Source organism: Sarcophilus harrisii, chromosome 1 (assembly GCF_902635505.1).
Source record: "Sarcophilus harrisii chromosome 1, mSarHar1.11, whole genome shotgun sequence".
Taxonomy (NCBI): Eukaryota; Metazoa; Chordata; class Mammalia; order Dasyuromorphia; family Dasyuridae; genus Sarcophilus; species Sarcophilus harrisii.
This window is the reverse complement of record NC_045426.1, coordinates 218,696,631-218,719,504: the sequence shown is the minus strand read 5'-3', so window position 1 is coordinate 218,719,504 and position 22,874 is coordinate 218,696,631. Positions and strand designations below refer to the sequence as shown.

The following is a 22,874-nucleotide window of genomic DNA, read 5'->3' as shown; positions in this document are numbered from 1 at the left end:
ATAGTTGTCTATTTTCCTGAGAAATCTGAGGGTCCTAACAAAGGAATTTTGAAATTTCCTCAAAGTAAACAACTCCACTCTTATCCAAACGTTTGGGGAGGGGGGGGGAGAAGGAGGGGGAGGATCAGATTCATGGTCAAATGTACTGATTGTCAAATATACATAATAATGAAAAATTCTGTAGGGTATCCATTCAAAAGCATGTTGTAATCTGGACAACAGAAGTTCTTAGTCAATTCTTAGTCTTTCCAAGATGAATGGGCACAGGCCAGTCTCCTCTTAAGCATCACAGATCTCTTTCAGAAGGCTCTCCAGTGTTCTAGGGTTTTGGTGTAATCAGCACACTGTTACACCTACAGAATTTCCCTGTTTAATTTGGACACTGTGCTGGATTTCCTTCACCATGGTAACAAACACTCTTAAAAAGCACTAAGTTTAAGGTTCATTTGATATTTGAACAGGGTTATTTCTATTGCTTTACCACTCAGAACTTTTTTGAATGTTTTGGATATATGGATAGGAGACAGCTTATTATTTAAAAAAAAAAATCTATAGATTTTCTCAAATAAATAAAAAAATTTTTTTTTTGGTAATTTTCTGTAATAAGCAATACACACAATGGGACCTCATACACACAATGGGACCTCATACATTCTACATTTTTCAATTAATTGTGAAATGGGTTTAGATGCATTCCACTGTTTTATACCACTTTCAAAAGCCAATTTGGTTTATTATACTAATACACACACATTGAGATGTTCAATTTGTCTAAAAATAACTCACAAAGATTTTACTTAAAAGGGACAGTGAACATACAGATATTCTCTTGGTGATCCTTTTTTCCAATATGAATAAGGCTTAATATTTCTCCCACACTTTCGGTACTTTCTTCTCCTTAAGTTACCTTGTACTTTAAAATTCTAAGTTCTCACTGTGTTGGGACCAACAGCTCCATATACACTTGATCCAATCAGGCCGTTTTCAGCATCTTGGTGTTCTTTACTGTCAATTCTATTTCATTTAATGAGAAAATATGGGAGGCAGCCAAATAGCACAGTAGATAGAGCACCAGCCCTGAAGTCAGAAGGACCTGAGTTCAAATTTTCTCTCAGACACTTAACACTTCCTAGCTATGTGACCCTGGGCAAGTCACTTAGCCCCAATTGCCTTGGGGGGGGGGGGGAAGAGAAAACATGGAATTGTGATAATAGGGTCTAAATATTATTGTTACACTGCCCTCAAACTCTGTTATAACAATTTTTACTATGTTGATGGATAAATGGAAGATGGATTAAAATGGAGTAATTACTTGTGTCTTCCACATGATGAGGAAGGAATATGCCCTCCTGTCATCTAGAAAATGCAAGTAAAATTTTTTTGACCCTCCCTTCAAAGCAGATGAGAAGTCTCTATTATGGTACTAGATGAAAGACAGGTAAAAGATCAAGTGTTGCTATTATACAACACTATACATGTTTCTTGCATTTCTGAATTTCTAAACTTTTTTTGTCTCAGTCTGCTGGCCTTCACATGCCATCTGCAGCTTCCCCAAAATTCCCATTTAACTTCTTATGCCAATTTATGATATACTGAAACTGTGATAGGGAAAGTTGTGATGTTAGAAGGGATAACTAGTTCAGGAAAGAGAGAAATTAGATTGCTTAACTTTGAGTGAAAAGAAGGGAGCATATGTGAGAGATGTTCTGGAGACAGAAGATCTGGCAACTATCTGAGTATGTTGGGTGAGTGAGGTCTTGACTGCAAATATGGCTGACCAAAAGAATAACAAATGCCCTCAACAGTAATTTTGTTATTACCAAGCTATGTCCCACTCTTTATGACCCCGTGGACTAAACTGTCCTATGAGGTTTTCTTGGCAGAGATACTGGAGTGGTTTGCCATTTCATGGATTAAAGCAAACAAAGGTTAAGTGATATGCTCAGGGTACAATAGCTAGTGTCTGAGGCCAGATATTAACTTGGGTTTTCCTGACTCCAGGCTCTACCCACGGAGCCACCTTAGCTGCCTCCTTCAACAATAGGGAAAGCCAAAAGAGGGTAGGCTTTGGAAAGGAATGATAAAAAATTCTGTTGTAGATATGAGAGTGTGATGCTTCTAGAACATTCAATTGGGAATATATATAGGAAAATTGGTGATATGGCGCTATGGCTCAAAAGTGAAATGAAGCCTACATACTTAGATTTGGGAGTCATTTGTCTGGAGATAATAAATTGATTCCATGGAAACTAATGAGATCACCAAAGGAATACAGAAAAAGAAGATGGCCCAAGTAACAAATCTGAGATATATCCACATCTAGAGTGAGTCACACATGAAGACCCAGCAAAAATTACTGAGAAGCAGTAGTCATACAGACAAAACAAAGAAATCAGTATCATAAAAACTCATTAAGTCATATAAGCACCATTTATTACGCACCTATTGTGTGCCAGGTACTGTAAATGTTAGAAGAAAGGATAGAAAACGTTGTTACATGCAGCCGACATGAAATACTAAGAACATAGTGATGGCAGAAGGCAGCTAGGTGGCTCGGTGGACAGAGGGCTAGGACTGCAGTCAGGAAGATCTGAGTTCAAATCCAACCTCTGATATTTACTACCCGTGAGATCCTAGACAAGTCACAACCTATTTGTCTTAATCTACTGAGAATAAAATGGCAAACTATTTTGGTACTTTGTCAAGAAAACCCTATGAAGATTATGATCCACAAGGACATGAAGAGTGGGACAAGTATGAACAAGAATAAACATTCTATGGAGTTGAAGTCAAGCATAACTGCTGATGGGAAATGGATTTTCAAAATAATCCTGTGAGATAAGTGTTACAAGTATTATAAAGATTATTTTACAAATAAGAAACTGAGGGAAAGAAAGATTAAGTGCCTTGATCACACAGTGTCAGAGACATGACTCAAAAACAAGTTTCACTAGACTCCAAGTCAAGTGCCCTCTACACAATTCCTATTGAAATTGATCAATTGAGAGAGAAATTTTTCAAGACTAAAATTACACTTTGGGAAGGCTAACCTCATATTGTAGGAAAAGCAACATGGATACTATTATAATAATCCAGAAGACTGATGGAAAAATTCAACTAGATTAGGGGCTGAAGGAATGGAAATAAGATGGGAGACAGAAACTGACAGAAGAATAGACTGGTCTTAGCAAGTAATTTCATTTAAGGGAAAGCAGAATTCAAGATAAAACACATTTCAAGGACAAATGTCAAAGAAAACTGGTAAAATTAACAAAATCTGAATGACCTAACCCGGATTCAGCCAGCTAGTAAATGGCAGAGATAGTACTGGAACAAAGGTCTTTGAATTTGAAAATCCAGAGAGAAACAAATCAGTAGAAATAAAGACATAACAAGGGTTTACAATAATGTTCTGGAGTAGATAAAAGAGGATTGGACAAGTACTGATGGAGCAGTTAAATTTATCAAGAATGTTATTTTTTCCTAAGGAATATGAATGAAAGAAAAGCAAATGAAAAGGATTTCAGTTCTCTATGGAAAGTTGGACATAAGAGCCACTAGAAAAGATAAAAAAAAAAAAAAAAAAGTTTGAATGAGGATCCATCCATGCATGGAAAGCAAAAAGAACATTGTACTGTAATTGTCCTTTTGATATGACTAACTAATTACCTAAAAAAGAAGATAAAAAGGCTGCAAGTCTTTCTTCTCTGCAGGATATAAGAGGAATGATAATTTCCTTAAGGAATAAAGGGGGGGTGGGGTGGGGGAGAGAAATGATCTGAAGAGGCAAAGCAGAAATATGATTTGTCCTAGGAGACTGGTGAATAGAAGAATATAAAACAGAACAGAAAGAGATAGACTAAATGGAGTACTTTGGGTTTAGCTAAGTAATAGATGAAACTATTTAAAAAAAAAATGTTGGAACTATTAAGAAAAAAATAGCCGCTCCTTATTTTTCTTCATCTCCCCCCCCCCGTCTTTTTTTTTTTTTTTTTGCTGAGGCAATTGGGGTTAAGTGACTTGCCCAGGGTCACACAGCTAGCACGAGTTAAGTGTCTGAGACCAGATTTGAACTCAGGTCCTCCCAACTTCAGAGCTGGTGCTCTATCTACTGCTCCACCTAGCTGCCAACCCCTCTCCCCCCTCCCCACCCCCTCAGTTCTTTATTTTTCAATGTATGCTGCCAAGTTAGAGATCATCCAGTAAAATCTGGAAAATCCACGTGGCTGGTGATCTCCTCCTAAGGTGTTGGGAGTTAGCTAAAAGGTGTCCTTTCAGAGACCTGTTGTCATTCTAGAACATCTATCCAGAATAAAGGAAGGAAATAAGCATTATAAAGCATCTGGTATGTGCCACTTAGCTAAGCACTTTACAAATCTTTCATTTGATTCTCTCAACAACCCTGCAAAATAGGTGCTTTTAAACCAATTTTCACAGTTGGGGAAAATGAGGATGAGAGTTTAAGTGACTTGCCCAGGTCACAGTATCTGTGTAGCTAGTAACTGTTTGAAGCAGAATTTTCCACTGTTTTCCAGTTCCACTATTTTGTTCACTGATAGCCAAAGGGATGAGAAAGAGCTCATTTCTAATAGATGGCGCATAATTAATATTATCAAAATGATTTTTTAAAAGCATTGTTTAGTATTATCAAGTCTTTGGAAAGAAACAAGATTCTAGAGCCAAGTGTGGTATTTTCCTCCTTGCTGTTGATCAATGGTAAAATTTCAAAACAGAGACCAAGAGACACATAAAATTTACATAAATTAACTACCAAAAACTCCACAGAAATAAAGAGCAACAAATAATTAAAGTCATTTATTTGTTGTCCATGGTTGGGCTTTATCAATATAAGTAAAATAATATTATCATCTACTATAATACATTTAATATAATAGAAATTACTCAGATGCTTTTTGTAATTAGACAAAATAGTTTGAAATAACCAAAGGTATAATAGAAATAATAAAAAAAAAATGACTTAAAAGGGCATAGCATTATTAGACATATTAATTTTTTGTATATTTATCAATCATCCTTTTAATAATCCATTTATTGAGTCAGCTGTTCCAACTGTGTTTAAATTTTTTTCTTAATCAATAAAGAATCCTCATCCTCCTCTAAATGCCTCCCCCCTCCCCTTAAGAAAGAAAAACAAAACTAAGCAAAACCAATTCCCTCATTGGCTATCACCCCCAAACCCTACTTGCAACATAAATTCATTACTTCTCTACCAGGAGATGGATAACATGTGTCTCAAGTTTTGTGCAATCATAGTTGATCACAGTTTTAAAGTCTTTTGAAGGCGTCTTTATAATAATGTTATTGTACAAACTGTCTTCCTGGTTATGCTCATTTTATTCTGCCTAAATTCATACTAGTCTTCCCAGGCTTCTCTGAAACCAATCCCTCCTTCCTCATTTTTTTTTAATGGCACAATAGTATTCCATTACATAACATGAACTAGTTCAGACATTCCCCAATTGATGCCCCCCCCCCCCACCAAAAAAAAGGAAGCTGAGAGAATGCCTATCACAAAAGAGGCTATTTTGCATATAACACATTTTCTCTCTGTCTCTTTGGGATATAGACCTCATAACAGTGTTGCTGGGCTAAAGAGTATCACCATACAGTTTATTATGTCCTCCAAAGAGGGCATAATAAAAGGGAAAATGATCTGTACGTACGTAAGTTCGTACAAAAACGTATGTAAGAGCTCCTTTTATCTTGGCAAAAAATTGGAAATTTAGGGGACGTCTATCATTGGAGAATGGTTGAACAAGCTGGGGGTTTTTGTTTTTTTTTTTTTTAACATAATGGAATATTCTTGTGTTGTAAGAACTGATGAGGATGCTCTCAGAAAAGTTTGTAAACTAACATGAATTGATGCAAAGTGAAGTGAATTGAACCAGGAGAGATACTGTACAGAGTAACAGCATTATGTGATAATCAACTAGGAATAATTATATTTTATGTATTTTTTCCTTTTGTTCTATTTCTTTTTCACAACATAATATGGAAATATTTTATATGATTTCTCTCAGATTGGCTGAAATGACAGGAAAAGAGAATGATAAATGTTGGAGGGGATCCAGAAAACTGGAACACTAATGCACTGTTGGTAGTTATGAAATGATCCAACTATTCTTTAGAGTAATTTGGAACTATGCCCAAAGGGCTACAAAACTAAAACTATACATACCTTTTCATCTAGTAGTGTCACTACTGGATCTGTATCCCAAAGAAATCATAGAAAGAAAAGGAATCCACATATGCAAAAATGCTTGTGAAAGCTCTTTTTGTACTGGCAAGGAACTAGAAACTCAGAGGTTGCCCATCAATTGGAGAATGGCTGAATAAGTTATGGTATAAGAATATAACGAAATACTATTTAAGAAATAATGAACAGGTGATTTCAGAAAAGCCTATAAAGACTTACACAAACTGATGCCGAGTGAAGTGAGCAAAACCAAGAAAACATTGTATATAGTAACAAGATTAAGTGACCATCAACAGTAATGGACTTGGCTCAACAATGTGCAGATTTAAGGCAATACCAATAAACCTGCGATAGAAAAATCCATTTGGATCCAAAGAGAACTATGGAGATCGAATATGGATCAAAGCACAATTTTTACTTTTTATTTGTTTTTTTTTTTTCCCCCTTTTGGGTACAATTTTTCTTGCACAATGTGACAAATATGGAAATATGTTTAAAAGAATTGCACATATTTAACCTATTATATCAGATTACTTGCTATCTTGGAGAAGGGAAAGGAAAAAGAGAGAGGAAGAAAATTTTGATACACAAAGCCTTAGAAAAACTAATGTTCAATTATGAAATATTGTTCCGTAAGAAATGATCAGCAGGATGATTTCAGAAAGGCCTGCACAGATTTACATGAACTGATGCTAAGTGAAGTAGAGCCAAGAGAACATTGTACACCGCAACAAGATTATGTGACAATCAACATTGAAGGACATGGCTCTTTTCAACAATGAGCTGATTCTGGGCAATTCCAATAGACTAGTGATGAAGAGAGCTATCTGCATCCAGAAAGAGGATTGGATGATTCCTCTATGGAATCATCCAATGGATGGTTTTCCCCTTCTTCCCACCACCCCCTCCCCTAGCTGGCAGGTAGTCCAATACATGTTAAATGTATGGAGACTGAATATGGATCACACCAAAATATTTTCAACTTTTTTTTTTTTTAAACATTTGCTTCCTCTTTTTTTTCCCTTTTTTTCCTTGTGCACCATTTTAAATGTGGAAATATGTATAGAAGAACTGCACATATTTAACATATATTAGCTTACTTGCTATGTAGGAGAGGAGAGGAGGGAGAAAAATTTGAAACACAAGGTTTTGTCCTTGAAAAATGAATGCTGAAAACCATTTTTGCATGTATTTTGAAAATAAAAAGCTATTATTAAACAATTTAAAAAGAAAAATCAATGTTGAAAAATATCTTTACATGTATCTGGAAAATAAAATACTATTGAAAAAAAATTTTAAATGTTTTACAAGATTGCATATAATATTCAAGCCTGTCTTTATGTATAATTGGAAAAAATAAAACACTATTTAAAAGAAAAAATAAATTCCTGTCTGGAATGGCCGGACCATTCACAGCTCCACCAATACCATATTAACATATCTGTTTTTATACAGTCCCTTGAGCATTTATCATTTTTCTATTTTTCACTATGCCAATTTGATGGGTATGAGGGAGAATTTGAATTGTTTTAAATTTGCTTTTCTGTATTTGTGATTTAGATTTTAAAAAAAAAAAACATGGATATAGGATGAATTTCTTTCTCAGAAATCATTTTACATATCCTTGGACTATTTTTCTTACCTAGAGAACAGCTCTTATTCTAATAAAATTGAATTAGATCCCTATATATCTTAGGAATAGCATCTTCATTGGAGAATGTTGTTGCAAACATTTGTTCCCCCCCTCTATCTCCATGCTTCTTGTTTAATTTTAGTTGCACTGGTTTTATTTGTGCAAAATTTTTATTTGCCTATTTTACTTTCTGTGGTAGTCTTTAATTTTTGCTTGGCTATGAACTCTTCCTCTGGTTACAAATCTGACAGGTAACTTTTTTCTTTGTTAAAATCTTTATTATCAGAGTTGATGTCTAATTAGCATGCCCATTTGGAGACTATACTAGTATATGGAAGAAGATGCTAGGTCTCTACATTTTGTTTCTGCCAGAGTATTTTCCAGCATTTGCCAAATAGTGAGCTCTTACCCCAAAAATCCCACCAAAAAGGTGGGATTGCTAGATTACTGTGCCTGTCTGTTTCTACATATAGTGTGCCTAATCTGTTCCAATGACCATCCTATTCCTTAAGCAATATCAAACAGCTTTAATGATTACTCCTTTGCAATATACTTTAAGATCTGATACTGTTCCCGCCCCTTTCCTTTCTACTCTTTCATTAATTCCCTCGAAATCTTAAGATCTTTTGTTCCTATAAATGAATTCTCATTCATTTTCTAGTTCTATATAATAATCTTTGTAGTTTGATTAGCATGGCACTAAAGCCTAATCAAAAACAACATTTATCCAATTATTTAATTTTTTTTTATTTAAGTTGTTTTATGAAATCATATTAAAATTATAAAACTAGTCACCCAAACTGCTAGGTACTCATTTATTTTAAACAGAAAAAGAATAGAAGAACAAACTTGAAAAGAAAAAAATGGAAATAGTCTAATATTTCATAAGCCCAAGAAGATAAAGAAGATAGGTAAAGAATTTTCTGGGTTTTTTGGTTTTCCTTTTTAATTAAAAAAAGTTAAAAAGCAATTTGGAAGAAATTAGGCTTAAACCAACATCTTAAATTTTTGCCCCTTTTCTCTGCCTCACCCCCAATTAGAAGAGAATAAGATCAAGTACCTTTTGCAATACTTGGGACAAAATTCTTAACCAAACAAACGACAGAATATAAAGAAATAATTTTGACATTGTAAAATCAAAGACAATTGAAATAAAATCAATGAAGAATTAGAAAACAGTACAGTGAGAAAATAGCATCAAATATTGATATCTAATATCCAAATTTATAAGCAATTAAGAGACATTATACAAATGATAACTAGTCAAAAGTTATGAATTACATTCTCAAAAAATTGCAAATTACAAATGAAATGATAAAAACATGCTCCAACTCACTAACAGGAAGAGAACATAAAATTAAAACCATCCTCAGGTTTCACTTCATGCAAATTGACAAATATGAGAAAAAGAGGGAGAAATCAACATTAGAAAGGTAGGCACATAGAAGAAATGCTCACAGAGCTGTTAAGTATTTCAATTGTTCTATTAATTTGCAATTATGCAAGGGAAGTGACTCAACTGTACATAGCCTATGACCCAGGAATTCTTTGACTGGGAATATACTCTGAAGAAATCAAAATGAGAAACAAAAAAAACATACAAAATACCTCTTGAAATACTTTTTGTAGTTTCAGAGAATTAGAAACAAAGTTATCCCTAAGAGAATGGCTTTAAAAAAAAAAAAAAAAAGAAAAACAACCCTCCCCCCACATAATAAATGTAATAACACCTTTGCCATAAAAGTAATGAGATTTAAGACAAATGTGAGAAAAATGATATAAATTGATATAGAGGAAAATAAGCACTACTAAGAATAATATGCACCATTATAACAACATGTAAATGAAAAACCAGACGATTTAGGAGATTCAATGAAATTTAATGCCTTCCTCAGGTAAAGAGAGGTGGTTAACCACTAGGGCACATTTGATGATAGCTAGAGTTTTTGTTTAATTGTTTTTTATGGTCACAAACCAGTGTAGGAAATAATTGCTGACAGGAGGGGGGAAAAAAAAAACCGCATCAATAAAATATATTTTTGTAATTGCCTTATCTGGCTAGTAAAAATGGATTTAAATGGAAATAAGGGGGAGGAAACTGCTTATGATCTACCAAAAAAGATTATTATACAATATATTATTAAAGAGATAACTACTGAAAACCCAGGAAAGGAAATAGTCATTATAAAAAACCAGTATGGCTTCAAGAAGAACAGGTTATGCCAGACTAACCTTATTTTCTTTTTTGACAGGATTACTAAACTGGAAAAACAAGAGAAGGTTATATATACATCTTTACATCTACATCTATATATTAGAAAAGCATTTTATTAAAAAAAAATCTCATTTTTGAGAGAGATGGAGAAGGGGGCCAAGCAAAGATATCAAAAGAAGAATTTGGAATTGATTAAATGCCTGAACTGAAAGGATAGCCATGAACAGTTAGATATCAAACTGGGAGAATATTTCCAGTGGAATATTCCAAAGATCTGTGCATGGAGCCCTGTGCTATTTAAGATGTTTTTCAATGATTTGAATAAAACCAGAAGGCTTACTTCTCAATGTGCCATAAAGTTGGTAGAGATTAGCCAATACCCATCTCTCAGCTCAGTGTAATTACTCAAATCTCCATCTCAACTCCAGAGGATATATCCCATTTAACTAGTACATACACTTGAGTAAAAATTTCATTTACCTTGAATGTTCATCAACTGCCAGATTTTAGCTGAAAATAAAGAATCTGTACTGGCTAGGTAGATTATGTACAATATTCACTTTTAGAATATGCCTGGAGATTTTGTTCAGTGTCATTAGAAAAGGGAGAGTTTGACATATCTGGGGGTTTTAGTGGAATTAAAGTTCAACCTAAGAGAGGAGCATGATATGAAAGCCAAAAAAGCTCATGTGATTTTGAGATGCATTGAAAGAGAGGTCTAAGGAATGGGTAAACATTGAATGATGCTCTGATTGATATCCCATATTGCGTTTAATAATGCTCACCACTGTTTAGTAAGAACACTGAAAGGCTAGAGAATGTCTTTAGGAAGAGGATGGTCAGGAGGTTCAATCAAGATGGTTAGAGATGTTATATATTTTACAAATATATATTACATCATGTAACATATTATTACATTATATTATTATTTATATATTACATTATAATACATTACATACGCTTAAAAATAGAAATTTCAAATGGGACAGATTATGCCTTAGAAAACTTGGTTAACCTTTCAATTCCATAACTATCATTCCCCTTATCCTAATCACCTCTCCCACTGGCAAGTCCCTCATCTGGCCCTTTATATTCTAGAAAGGCCCAATTATGCTTTACTTAACTTTAAGTTAACTTTACTTTAAGCAGTTATTGTGCAAGAAAGGAGGTTAATTTAATATCCTTTCATTAAAAAGCTTTTTAATGAAAGCTCACCTTATTTTTATTGGTGTAATGTAAGTTTATATTATCTGGCTTAACTTAACTTCTCCAGGAAACATCTCACCAGCTGTTCTGTCCCTTCCGCATTACTTTATTCAGTTCTGGCACTATAATCAAATCAACAGTTATTTGTAATCAATAGTGACCTGCCCCTTTAACTCCACTTACTATCTCTGTAACTTTTCCAATTTAAAGCAGCTAGAATGCAAATTTTTTTCAGACAAGACATCATTTTCACTTTTATATCCCTTTTGTTTTCAAGATCTTAACATATAATAAATGCTTTTTCACTTTTTATTCCAACATATCCAACTCTTCTTTTATTATATAGATCAACTCCCTGAGTAAAAGAGAACACCTGTCAGATTGGCTAAGATGACTGGAAAAGATAATGACGAATGTTGGAGGGGATATGGGAAAACTGGGACACTAATACACTGTCGGTGGAATTGTGAATGGATCCAACCATTCTGGAGAGTAATTTGGAACTATGCTCAAAAAGTTATCAAACTGTGCATACCCTTTGATCCAGCAGTGTTACTACTGAGCTTATATCCCAAAGAGATTTTAAGGGAAAGGGATCTGTATGTGTAAAAATGTTTGTGGCAGCCCTCTTTGCAGTGGCAAAGTGAATGCCCATCAATTGGAGAATGGCTGAATAAATTATGGTATATGAATGCTATAGAATACTATTATCCATGTATATGCTTTGTAAATAAAAAGCTTTAATAAAAAAATAAAATAAAAGAGCAAGGAAAAAAAAACAATTTTGCAAAACTAACTTATCAATGGAATTTGACACTATATGCAATGCTTTAGAGAGAGCACATCATAACAGTACTTGAATTTGAACAGACATGTTTGTTTGACTCAAAGTATGGAACGAAGAACAATGGATATAAGTTACAAAGAAACAATATAGATTTAATGATCAAGAAAAGAGATTCCAGAGAACTTCAACATACAGATTTTTCTGCTTATTTAATTTTTATTGTTTTCATCAATACTCTTCCATTATTATCATGTTTATATTAAAGGTATTATTTCAGTGTAGCTTTTAGATTGCCACTGATTATTAAGTGTAATGGTTACACTTTTGTAAACTACAATCTTATACTTCATAATGTTAAGTGTCCCTTACCAAAATAAACTCATTTCTAAACCTGATTGACTATATATTATTCTCACTTCGGCATGTTTCTTCATAGAAGCCTATTTCAAGAGGAATTTTATGACAAGTAGAATCTGAAATCTTCGGGTTGGCAAAGTAGCAAGGATCTCTGATAATGAGTAACTAACTTCAGACCAGCCCTTGGCTAACACTGAGCATCTGTTTCTACCAAGGCATTTTTTCTTATCTAGGTGGTAAAAAGCTTTTTAGTCATGAGTTGATGCTTATGCATGTGTCTAGTGCATAAAAATTTTCAGAAATTCAAGTATATAATTCTAACAGCAAGTGGATCATTGTATATAAGTTATGATTTCATTCAGCCACATGTTCCCTTAATTCAACTTTGTCAGTTTCTTACTGTATAATTCTCTCAGGCCAACACTTGAGACAACATAGATGTACATCTAATATAAAGGAATAGATGGTTTCCTGAAGAGTTGTTTATAATGGAAAATTTTTTTATTTTAAATTCTCTTTTTCCATTTTCACTTAATCTAAAATAGTAAATACATTCATCTAAGAAAAAAACCTTGACATTCTCCCACTAACTAGATATGATAAATGCTGTAACTTAACAAATCTTTTCTTTTCTGTGATTCTAAAATTCTCTACCAAAATAAGTCATCAAAATGAAATGAAAAGAAAACATAGGCAAGTTGTATGTGGGTGTGTTTTTAGGGGGAGACAATGTAAAAGGAAAAAACACAAGATGATAATTTAACTGATATGATGTACTAAAAAGAATCAGTGAGCTGGTATAAAGTCCTCCCTCTCCTGTAATATTTTAGATAAATAAAAAATGTGGTTTTTCTATAGATTGGCTAAATGATCTGCGCTGAAGAGAAATCCAGAAATATGAAAAAGAAAATGAGTCAAAGTAAACTGCAAGTTAACAGATTACATGCACATGAAATAAAACAAAAGCTGCATAGGCTTGAAATTCTATGTATAGAATTTTTGTTTTCCTTTGCTCTCACCCCAATTCAATTAAAAAATATATTTTTTTATTCCAAATTTTCTTCTCTCCTAAAATTCTCCCCTGTATCTTTAAGTTTAGTTTCTTAATTCAGAGAAGTTGTTAAGAATGAACTATGCTGGATTCTGACAGCATAAAACTATACTTTCTTATGCAAACAGTCTCTGAAACAAGTAGGTATAACTTTGTTAAGAAGTGGTCTCTTCGGATCCAGCCATTCTGGAGAGCAATTTGGAACTATGCTCAAAAAATTGTCAAACTGTGCATGCTCTTTGAGCAGTATTTCTACTGGGCCTATATCCCAAAGAGATCTTAAAGAAGGGGGAAAAAAAAGTCATTATTAATCAGAGAAATGCAAATTAAGACAACTCTAAGATACCACTACACACCTGTCAGATTGGCTAAGATGACAGGAAAAAATAATGATGATTGTTGGAGGGGATGCGGGAAAACTGGGACATTGATGCATTGTTGGTGGAGTTGTGAACGAATCCAACCATTTTGGAGAGTAGTTTGGAACTATGCTCAAAAAGTTATCAAACTGTGCATACCCTTTGATCCAGCAGTGTTACTACTGGGATTATATCCCAAAGAGATTATAAAGAAGGGAAAGGGACCTGTATGTGCACGAATGTTTGTGGCAGCCCTTTTTGTAGTGGCTAGAAACTGGAAACTGAATGGATGTCCATCAGTTGGAGAATGGCTGAATAAATTGTGGTATATGAAAATTATGGAATATTACTGTTCTGTAAGAAATGACCAACAGGATGATTTCAGAAAGGCCTGGAGAGACTTACACGAACTGATGCTGAGTGAAATGAGCAGGACCAGGAGATCATTATATACTTCAACAACAATACTAGATGATGACCAGTTCTGATGGATCAGGCCATCCTCAGCAACGAGATCAACCAAATCATTTCTAATGGAGCAGTAATGAACTGAACTAGCTATGCCCAGAAAAAGAACTCTGGGAGATGACTAAAAACCATTACATTGAATTCCCAATCCCTATATTTATGCACACCTGCATTTTTGATTTCCTTCACAAGCTAATTGTACAATAATTCAGAGTCTGATTCTTTTTGTACAGCAAAATAATGTTTTGGTCATGTATACTTATTGTGTATCTAAGTTATATTTTAATATATTTAACATCTACTGGTCATCCTGCCATCTAGGGGAGGGGGGGGGGGGGTAAGAGGTGAAAAATTGGAACAAGAGGTTTGGCAATTGTTAATGCTGTAAAGTTACCCATGTATATATCCTGTAAATAAAAGGCTATTAAATAAAATAAATAAATAAATAAATAAAGAAGGGGAAAAAGACCCACATGTGCAAAAAATATTAGTGGCCATCCCTTTTCATAGTGGCTAGAAACTAGAAACTGAGAGGATGCCCATCAGTTAGAGAATGGCTGATCAGAATGATGTATCATAAGTTATGATACATGAATGTTATGTAATATTATTGTTCTATAAGAAACAAACAGCAGGATGATTTTAGGCAGGTCTGGAGAGACTTACACGAACTGATGCTAAGTGAAATGAGCAGAACCAGGAGATCATTGTGCATGGCAACTACAACATTATACAACGATCAATTCTGATGAACGTGCCTCTTTCCAACAAAGAGATGATTGAGGCCAGTATCCATGATCTTGTGATGAAGAGAGCCATCTATACCCAAAGAGAGGTCTGAGGGAACTGAGTGTGGATCACAACATAACATTCTCACTCTTTCTGTTGTTGTTCATTTGCATTTTGTTCTCATTTTTTTTCCCCCTTTTGAGCTAATTTTTCTTGTGCAGCAAGATAATTATATAAGAAAGTGTGCACATACGTGTGTGTGTGTATTGGATTTAAGATATATGTTAACATGTTTAACATATATTGGATTACTTGCCATCTAGGGGAGGGAGTGGGGGGAAAGAGGGGAAAATTTGAAACAATGCTATCAAGGATCAATGTGCATATGTTTTTTTTTTTGGGGGGAGGGGAAGTGATTTTTCTGAACTAACTTCAGGTGTAAATTTCCTATAAGCCAGATTCTTACAGGAAAAACCTAAGCCCAAGTCATCCACTATAATTCACATTTATTTCAAAGGGTAGTTCGTCTTTGTCAGCAAAACACTGCTATTCAATTCTTCTATGTCTATTCAAATCTATATATCATCAGACTTTTTTAAAAAGCCTAATGAAATACCATATTAGGGTGACAAAAAATATCTGCTATCTCAACTTGATCAAAAATCAAGAAAAATATTTATATAATCATCTTATATAATTTTTTCCTCAACTACAAATGCAATGAACTTATAACAGTAGGACCATAACATTAAGAAGAGAATTAACATATGAAACAAAGGGGTAAAAAAAGAACTCAATCCCAACTTAGATTTCTCAGACTTGTTTCTGTTGTTTGCTTAATGTTCAATCAGCTCATTCCAGCTGTCCATTATTGCCTATTAAATTCCTACTAATGCTTTAATGACCAGGTCAAATGGCAAATGCTTCCTCTATAAAGCTTTGCTAGACATTTCTTGCAGAAGTTCCCTTTCTTTTCCTGTTAACTTCTAGATATATTCTTTGGCTTCTCTGAAGTAGTTAGCATTCAAAATTCATATTGTAATGGAAAAGGGCACTCAATTTGGAATCAGAGGACCAGACACATATTCTAGTTCTAGTGCATACCATGAAAAAGTCACCACCTTTATGGGCCTCAGTTTCCTACTCTATAAAATGAGGGGAGAGGATCAGATGACATCTAATTACAGTCTAGTATAGTAGATTGAGAGGGTACTTTGGGGCCAGTAAGACCTGGATTCAGCTCCTATTTCTGACATTTCCTGGCTCTATGACCCTGGTTAAGTCATCAACAAATATTTGTTGCACAAATAGTTCAATGCAAGGAGAGGAAGAGAGAAGGGCTGTAATTTGGATGATCTAGAAAGCAGATTACATCTGCTTTCATAATTTCTAGAAGTTCTAAGTATAGGAACTGCTCTTTATGGGGAAAAATACTGATTATTAAAATAATAGATACCTCAATTTGATTTCTTAATCCAAATTATTAAGAGTTTAACAATTTGAATTATAATGAAATCCTCATCTGGAGGTACAGTCTGTCTCCTCCTCTGGAAATGGACAAGCAAGAAGAAGATAAATTCAATAACAAAGAACTTCTGGAACCCCAAATTTTTTCTCCTCTTCATTACTAAGATGGTTTCATTAAGGGGAACCCAGAAAACACAATTTATTTTGCTTACAAGTGGTTTTAATAGCTTTAGATCTAGTGTGAATGGAAGGGAGAACACCTTAAAAAGACCTTTTCTTGAGGATTATGAAACTAGGAACAGAATCCCAAGCAAATCATAAAGAAGGGAAAAGGAACCACACATGCAAAAATGTTTGTAGCTGCTCTTTTTGTAGGTGGCAAAGAATTGGAAAACAAATAGATGCACATCAATTGGGGAATGACTGAATAAGTAATGGTATATGAAAGGAATGGAATATTACTGTTGTATAAAAAAATGAACAAATTGATTTTAGAATGACTTGGAAAGTTTTACACAATTCTGAATGAAACAACTAGAACCAGGAATACAATGTACACTGTAATAGCAGGACTGTATGATGATCAACTATGAAAGACTTGATTCTTCTCAATAGTTCAGTAATCCAAGGCTAATAAACTTTGGGCAGAAAACACCAATAAACAAACAAATAAATAAAGGGGGGAAAAAAACCCAAACAACTAGAGACAATATGAGGATCAGAAGCTAAGATGAGGTAGCCAACCAGAAGTCCCAGTAACAGACTTTTAGGGTAAAATAGCAGAAGATGGGTCAGATCTCTCCCATGTGCTATTCATGAGGAAGATTAAGTCTATGCAGGCCATCACTTATTTCCCATTGCTATATGAAAACTTCCTTTTCATGACCCTTCCGAAGGAAGCTAGCAGAGGTAAAGAGTGTGGAAGGAAAATAAAAGGGTACCTAGCCTACAAATCAAAGGAACATTTTACTTGCATTTAATGCTATATGTAAAATATGATTATTTGCTCCTATGTCTCAGTAATTGAATGTAAGATTTGAGGAGGGAAACCTAACCTAAGGGACAACAGATAATCTTGCTCTAGACCAGGGGTCCTCAAACTTTTTAAATAGGGGGCCAATTCACTGTCCCTCAGACTGTTGGAGGGCCGGACTACAGTAAAAACAAAAACTTTGTTTTGTGAGCCTTTAAATAAAGTAACTTCATAGCCCTGGGTGAGGGGGATAATCATCTTCAGCTGCCGCATCTGGCCCGCGGGTCATAGTTTGAGGACCCCTGCTTTAGACAAAATGAAGGAGAGGAGAGAAGGAAGAGGGAAAAAAAAAGGAGATGGAGAACATATGATTTAATAACCTTCCAAAATAGAGGTGCAGAAAAACACTTATACATACTCCTAGACCTTTTCTTTAAGCTGTTTCACTCTAATGCTCTTCTATATCAAAGTTCAACTAGGAACATGTTAGGGTCGATTCTTCAATACCCACGTAGCACAATACTTTTGAACACTATAGTAACAATACATCATGTCTTGTTTATTTAAAGAAAAGTGGGAAAATGTGTAACAGAAAATAAGAATTGAGTATAAGAGAAATTTCTCTTCAGAAATTGCTGATATCTGAGAAGCAAATATAAGTAACTGAAAAAGATGATTATTGGCACACAAATAGTCATTATGAGGGTAAATTGAAGCTGATCTTTTGGCCAAGTTACTCAAGGGCAAAAAAAGAACACCTAGGTTTGTTAAACTGGATGCCAAGCAAAGTAGATTCCTTGAAGTCAGCTTTCCTACTCTTAAATCACATCAAGAAATAATCTTGATTGATATGATTATACATTTGTTTCCCTCCCTTTCAAAATTCTACATTTATACAGGAATTCTTGCTATATTAAGTTATCATGCACCTCTTATTTCAAAAAATGTGCATATATTGATACATTTAAGTGATTTGGTGAAAAGAATGCCAGAATCAGGAAGAGTCAAGTTCAAACATTTTTTCCAGACACTAGCTATATGATCTTGGGAAAGTCCTACACCTCTCTTGGTTTATTTCCTCATTTATAAAATGAGGTTAATAACAATACCTATCTTACAGAGTTGCTTTGAGGACCAAATCAGGTTATTTATGGAAAATGTTTTATAAATCTGAAAGCACCAATAAACTAGCTTTTATTATTCTGTCACACTGCATGCTAGAGAGTTCTCAGCATGTCAAATTATTAAGATGTCTTTAGCAGGATTTTAATATATTCAGATCCTGCTCAGCACAAATCAATTTAGCCCTGTAAAGGGCTGAAACTCTGAATAGGTACACTGGAATCAGACAACCAAGCACTTAAGGCTAATTACTTATTGGACAATAACTATTAGATATGTTTGGAAAAATGGCCCTTCTTACTATTCCATTATGGCTTGATCTTTTGGTGTATAAAGATAATCGTAGGAGGGATTAGACAAGCCAGACTCACTTTACAAGAGGATGAGGAGAAGAAAGGTTGGTGAGAACTTGTGGCAGTTTCTTCCATCTCCTTTATTTCTCCTCCTAAAGACCAAGGACTTTTGCTTATCCTGACTCTAGCTGATCCTGAGGCCTCCAGGGAACTAGCCCGTACTTCACAATACCCAATTTCAAAACTTCCAATTGAGCTCTTTATAGAGTCTCTTTCCATTATAAAAATGTTTTGTTTTTAATGCCCATAGACCTCCTATGGGCATTAAACAGTTTAATCATTCATCCAAATACAAATACACAAAAATATTTAAGTGGGAAGAAGAAATAAATAGGTGGCAGCAGTAAACTTTTTGTCTTTCCCCAATTAACCTCATCATTGTTTCATTTGCTATTGCACAATACAAAAGAATAACAAGTACATATCTAAAACAACAAAGATTTGTTTTTATCAATGAATTTGCTATTAACTCCAGTAAGATAACACTGAGTCGTAAAACAGAGGAAATAAAGTGAATCCTTTGTGACTCAGTAAAGTAGAAGAAAACTAATGGATGATGATGTGCATGTAATAAAACCATTCATACAATAGCTGGTACAAATAGTCTACCATGTGGATTAAGAAAAATTAGATTCATTTTAAGCATCTGGCATTGAACTACAACTTACACCATGAATAAATTTCTTTTTTTTTTCCCTTGACTAAATTCATTTTACTTCAAGTAGCCAAATGTTTTTATTTGTCATTAGATTTGTAAAAATGAAAAAGAAAAATAGGAAATTGTGTCAAGTTTGAAATCACTCAATTTAAATGGATGACAATCTACTTCAAAAAGGCATTTTCAAAGTAGAAATTTTCTGTTGCAATTGAAAACTGGGTTTCTAATGGTCATTATGAATCAAATTGTATGCTATTTTAATTCACCTTCATTTGATGATAACACATTCACTAAATAAAGCTATCAAACTGTTTCAAATGACAGCTGGCCCATAATTTAAAAAAAAAAAAAAAAAAGTAAATTTCTTTAAAAAGTTGGCAACAATTCTTCCTTCTGAGAAAGTTCTATGATAAAGTTGGGGAAAGTGGGGCAGCTAGGTGGAGAAGTGGATAGAGCACCAGCCCTAAAAATCAGGAGGACAAGAGTTCAAATTTGGCCTCAGACACTTGCTAGCTATGTGACCCTGGTCAAATCACTAAACCACAATTGCCTCAAGGGGAAAAAAAAAGTTAAGGAAAATGATAATCTCACAGTGTGAAGGGAGGGGAACAGAAATTACTGACATCAGCTGTGGAGTGATATATTCTCAGTCATGAACCTTCATCTTTCACATACAATTTCAAGTCATTTTAAATATTTATTAAAACTTACTCTGTGCCAGACACTGTGGGGAATGGACAAATCCTGGCTTTAGGATATTCTTATCTGCCAGGAAATTTTCATAACAAGTAATAAGCAGTTATTGTGCAAGAAAGAAGGTTAATTTAATATCCTTTCATTAAAAAGCTCACCTTATTTTTATTGGTGTAATGTAAGTTTATATTATCTGGTATATACTGAAAATATTTGATAGTTTAACTAAAAAAAAGTGACTCAAGTCAAAGCTCACTTAAAGATTACCAACTGTAAAAAACCATGAAGCAAATTACTTAATCTCCCCAGTCTCAGTTTCCTTTCTATAAAATGACAGGGTTGAACTAGATAGTCTTTGAGGTCTTTTTTTGAGGTCCTATGAACTCTGAGGTCCAGAAATGAACCAAAAGTATTCTGGTAGCCCATTTCCCCCTTTCACCTAATGTCCAACTCTGGTGTTTCACTCATTACCAATATTGGCAAGATAAGGAGTTAGCATAGATTTATTCTTAATTATAGGAACAATTATGTCATTAAAAAACCTGGTGCTGGTCAATCTTTCCAGTCTTATCAGACATCATTTCCCTCCAAGAATCCGTTTCAAAGTGTTTTTCTTGTTGTACCTCATAGAGAGCATTCTATCTCTCACTTCCCTGAAGGTTCCTTTTGCTTAGACAGCAAAATGGAGACAGTTCAGGTCCTGTTAAAAATGGAGATTATGTGACATTGGGAAAGTTACTTCACCTGTTTGCCTCATTTTCTTCAACAGTAAAATGTAGATAATAGATAGCACCTATCTCCCAGGATTATGGGATCAAATGGACAAAGCACTTAGCACAGTCCTTACCAAATAGTAATAATAATAATAATAATATAGATATAGATATTGCTTACTATCTTGATCTCTCAGGAATGAATATCCTTCAAAGCTCAAGTTCAATTACCACTTTCTATACAAGCCTTTGCTGATCCCTCCAACTTCCAGTGTATTCTTCCTAAAATTACTTTGTATCTATTTTGTATCTAGCTGTGTCTGTATATTTTTCTTCCCGAACTATCTGGATTGTGGGCTCTGGTTCACAGGCGATTAGTAAATAATTGTTGACTGATTGCCAACCCTCCCTCCAATTGTTTACTACATGCTGTCTTTAGAAGAGAACAGTCCTTAATTTTTACTTTTACCAACATTTGTCAATCCACAACCTAATCTGATCTTATGAGAACAGGCAAATGACAAGATAACAAAGAAATTTTTCTGTTTAGCTTAGTGAGACCTGATTGTGATAAGAAAAATATCTTTACAAGGACTTTTGAAGTGGAATTAAAACCAGTTCCTATCTTGGAAAGGATTACAGATTTCTTGGTTTTTTCCCTCCCAAGCGGTAAGCTAAATTAAACAATTAAATATATCAAGCATCTGGGCATCTTGACTTCCCCTTTAAGAAGCTAGTAAGGAATTTAATACTTTAAAACAAATATGGCCTATTTTGCTGAAAAGATTTTAATATTTACTTGTATAATCATACAGATTCGGTCATCTTTTTATATATATGTATGTCCTATTATCCAGCTAAACAAAGTTCTAGCAGGGCAGCAACCACTGTCTTTGTATATTCCTATAATACCTGGGCTTTAAGTAGAGACTGACAGATTACATAAATGTACAAATCAAAACTGTTTTAGACAAAAGACTTATTTGCTTTAATATTGAACAATGAGATAATTTTATACAACTCATCAAAAGGAAACTAAATTGGTCAACATTTACTCAGTTCCCTCATCGATACAAAGAATCGCTGCTTAAGAAGAACTAGAAATGACCCTAGAGACTATAGAATTCGATTCATTTGGCAAATAATCAAAGTGAGATCGGCCCAGTAATCCTTAAAATGTAAGTAACTCCTTAAAATGACGACTAAGGTTGTGAAGTCAAATTTAATACATCTAAATGGGGGAGGAGGCGGCGGAGGCGTTTGAGCTTCGCCACAATGCTACACAAACTGTAATATAAATTTCACTTTAAAATAGTATATTTAACGTTTAAATATTAATATTCCCTACAGCTTCCCCAAAATTGAAAGAGGATCACTTACAGTCAATATATTCTTTTCCAAAAGAAAATGTTTTTATTTCTGATCCTTAAAAAGATAGAGAACAGAGAAAAGTAGAGAGTGCGAGCGCACGATAAACTTCCAAAACATTCCCAGTAGTTATATACGTACAGCTAAACGAACGAGAAAAACTTCCTTATTCTCATGACAAAAGCCTGCTTCCCCACCAAAAAAAAGAAGTCAGTCTCGTAAACCAGCCGGCCACCCGCCGGGGCACGGCTGGCAGATCCTTTCCCGGATTCGGGGGGGACAATGTTGTGACAGACAACCCGCACCTGAGCCCGTCCTTTGGGAAGGAGGGGGTTGCAAGCATTCAATACTCGGGCTATTTTTCCTGGCTGTCAAAGGAGGCGGAGGCGATCCCAGGCCGGCACCACCCCGCGGGATGGCGAACAAAAACAAAGAGAACTACTCCCGGACAGCCCCCCACCGTCCAGAGAAGGGGGCAGACACACGGGAGCAGACGCCTCCCGGC

The 22,874-nt window shown here is 34.6% G+C and overlaps 1 protein-coding gene across 5 annotated transcripts in view; it reads right to left on the bottom strand.

Moving 5' to 3' along the window:
- The window catches only part of RNF38 (ring finger protein 38), a 197,055-nt gene that overhangs the window by 51,791 nt on the left and 122,390 nt on the right, over window positions 1–22,874 (bottom strand). The window lies entirely within an intron of this gene.